General features: G+C 35.9%; 1 pseudogene across 1 annotated transcript; it reads left to right on the top strand.

Annotated features, from left to right (window-relative positions):
• The first annotated feature begins 1819 nt into the window (after nucleotides 1-1819).
• Nucleotides 1820-3057, top strand: LOC308617217 (DNA primase small subunit-like; annotated as a pseudogene). The gene has a single exon. The product of its transcript is annotated as a DNA primase small subunit-like (transcript).
• Nucleotides 3058-3451: the final 394 nt, after the last annotated feature.

The raw sequence follows: 3451 nt of genomic DNA, 5'->3' as shown, positions 1-3451 counted from the left end.
GATACGAGTGTCTCATTCCCTGGTTATCGACCTCCTAGATACCAGACATTTGGCTTGTTTCTGATACCTGGTTCTACACTATAACCATTTAGGAGAGCATAGAATGTGAATTATTTCATCTTCAATTTTCTCAAGAAACATAAGATGAATTTCCACCTAAAACACTAGTTTTTAAAAAAAACATTTTATGTGATTAATAAAAAAACCTGATTATTGAAACTAGAAATGACTTTCTCAGCATATCAAATTATCTCTTTTATCCTTTTCAAGATTATCCTTGAGACAGTAGATAAGCATCTTCAAATACTGTACACATCAATAGTATTAACAAATAATTCCCTGAGGTAGTATATAATGATTATTATTTTCTTCATTTTGTAGATAAAGCAATTGAGAGAAACAAGATTATTTTCCCAACTTCTCAAAAAAATAGAAAATGTAACATTAACACATCAAACCCGCTGGTTATCGTGGATCCTATTTACATCCCTCCAAAAAAGGATTTGAAGTTATACACCATAAATGGAAAGAAAGAGAGCTAATGTTTTCTGAGTACCTAAAATGTGCTGAACGCTGTGCTAATAACTCAGATAATAATTAAAACAATGAAGAAAATAGTGTTGGTCTCATTTTACACATGAGAAGCCTAAGACACAGAAGGGTGTTTTTTCCAAGATCACATAGCTGGGAAGTATTACCATCTAAATTTGCTCAGAATTTGAACCCAGGTCTTTCCAACACCAAGGCTGATACCATTTCCTCTATAGTATTCTAACATAGGTATAATTAAACCAGAAGCACATAATCCCAAATGAATGAATGAATAAATAAATAAATAAAAGACAAACCGCAAAAAAAGCAAGCTATAAAAGGCTGGAGAAAGAGAAGATAAATACATATTCCCAAAATACACATATTGAAAAAAAACCTATTGCATTTTAACCCAAATCTTAGGTCTGCATTATGAGCCAAGGCAAAGAGGGAAATCAGAGGGGTAGCAGCTCTTATTTATCTAGTAAAAAGAAGACTGTCAGTCTATCAAGAAGGAGAAGCAGCTTACAAGTTCTAAGAGGGATTTCTTATGTATGTCACAAACTGAAAACCTCATACAGTAGAATCCATTTTCTCCGTAGCAGTTATCCAAAGATCCAGAGATGTCATTCATGTCGCTGTTTCTTCACAGATCCACTTCCATAGCCAGGTACAGGCAAACCAAAAATAAGGTGCTCATAGCACAATTGAAGAAAAACAATAATGTCCCCATACAAAGCTCTAACTTCCTCAAATCATTAGGTCTGAGTCTTTCTTTCTCATCCCACATTCATTAGCAAAACACCTTTCTGATAACAAGTAAGAATGGGCATGCTGCCTCTGCCAGAACTACTGGTCATTCTTTAAGTCATTTAGCCCGTCAGTCAATCAGTCAGTCAACAAATATTTATTGAGTGCCCATCACGTGCCAAGTACTGTGCTCGGTACAAGTGAGCTCGACAGATCTTGTCCACTTTGGGAAGTGGACTCTTTCGTGGAGGAAACAGTTTACCTAGTCACTCAAATGCTTATATTCAAACTCCAGTACTTGTTATGAAGGCATTACAAAGTGCCAGGAGAATAAAGCAGAAACTAATACACCATTGTAAAGCAATTATACTCCAATAAAGATGTTAAACAAATAAACAAATAAATAAATAAAATGAAAAATAAATAAATAAAAATAAAGTGCTATGAGAGCCAGTAATAGGGACATGATCTAGCTTACAGCAGAGGCAGGGAACAGGTTTAAGAAATGCATCCCTCCCTGAGTTGAGTTCCGTGCTCTATGAAGGCATTTGACCTCACCCAGCTGCCCGAGCTGCTTAAGCTTTATTACCAGAGGCTCTTTCCCTAAGCCCAGTACTATCACTTGCTCAACTATGGCAGACTGGTAAAGAATTACTTTCAGCATCATGAATTTTCATTCACATTGAAAGGTGACATTTACATTCAGTGCCAATCCTTCAACAACCAGAGTGATCTGGAAAAGGAGATGCAGAAAATGAATCCATACAAGATTGATATAGGCTTAGTATAGTCCCACAGACCAAATCAACACAATACAGTGCATCTGGGAGCTTTCCAGGCTCAGGAAAAAGAACTGGTGTTTGACATTGACATGACAGACTATGATGATGTGAGGAGACATTGTAGTTGTGCAGACATGTGTTCTAAGTGCTGGACCCTCATGACGATGGCCATACACATCATCAACCGAGCATTGAAGGAGGACTTTGGATTTAAACATCATCTCTGGGTATATTCTGGAAGGAGAGATGTTAATTTTTGGGTCTGTGATGAATCAGTTAGAAAACTGTCCTCTGCAGTACATTCTGGGATATCTAAATGTTTGAATCTTGTAAAGGGTGGTCAGGACGTTAAAAAGAAAGTTCATCGAAGTAACAAAAATTCACCCTTTTGTCAGAAAATCTATAAACATAATGAAAAATACTTTGAAGAATATGCTTTGGTAGATTAAGATATTCTTGAGAATAAAGAAAGCTGGGATAAGATTTTAACCCTTGTTCCTGAAACAATGCATGATGAACTACAACAAAGCTTCCAAAAGCATCACAATTCACTTCAGCATTGGGGGCACTTGAAGAAAGCAGCCAGCAGGTATCAGAATAACAGCAAAAATGACCCTGGCTTGAGTGGGAGATCATGCTCCAGTACTGTTTTCCACAACTGGATATCAATGTTAGCAAAGGAATCAATCATTTACTGAAGAGCCCTTTTAGTGTTCATCCTAAAACAGGTTGCATTTCTGTGCCTATTGATTTACAGAAAGTGGATCAGTTTGATCCATTTGCTGTCCCAACCATAAGTTCCATTTGCCATGAATTGGATGTTAATTTCACTAATGAAGAAGAAAAAGAGAATGGAACTGAAACTGATATCAAACATAGAACCAGAGATTATAAGAAGGCCAGTCTAGCTCCTTTTGTAAAAGTTTTTGAGCAGTTTCTTGAAAACCTGGATAAATCTTGAAAAGGAGAACTTCTCAATAAGAGTGATTTATAAATAAAAAGACTTCTGAAAACAACTACTCCCTTTATACCAATGTGAATATCTTCTACCTTCAACCAAGAATCAAATACTTCAGGAGCCATTTAACAAATACAGCAGAACTAAAAAAAAAAAAAAAAAAAAAGAAAAAGAGAAATGCATTCCTGAAAAAATGACATATGAGCTGAGATCTGACTTGCTTGCCGATTAGTCATCATGTGTACAGTGTCACCTTAGAGACCAAGAATTAAGTATACAAAGAAGCCTAACAATCACAACTTTGAAGAAGTTTAAATTCAATTACACAGAAAAGACACGTACACATGAGAAGTTTAATACAAGAAAGCATTAGAAAGGCATGAAATATGTGGCACAAATAAGTGATAAAAGGCAAAGGGACTGATGAATC

The sequence above is a fragment of the Mesoplodon bidens genome, assembly GCF_964165515.1.
Source record: "Mesoplodon bidens genome assembly, chromosome: 1".
NCBI classification, from domain to species: Eukaryota; Metazoa; Chordata; class Mammalia; order Artiodactyla; family Ziphiidae; genus Mesoplodon; species Mesoplodon bidens.
The sequence above is the reverse complement of the archived record's forward strand: the minus strand, read 5'-3'. Positions and strand labels throughout refer to the sequence as shown.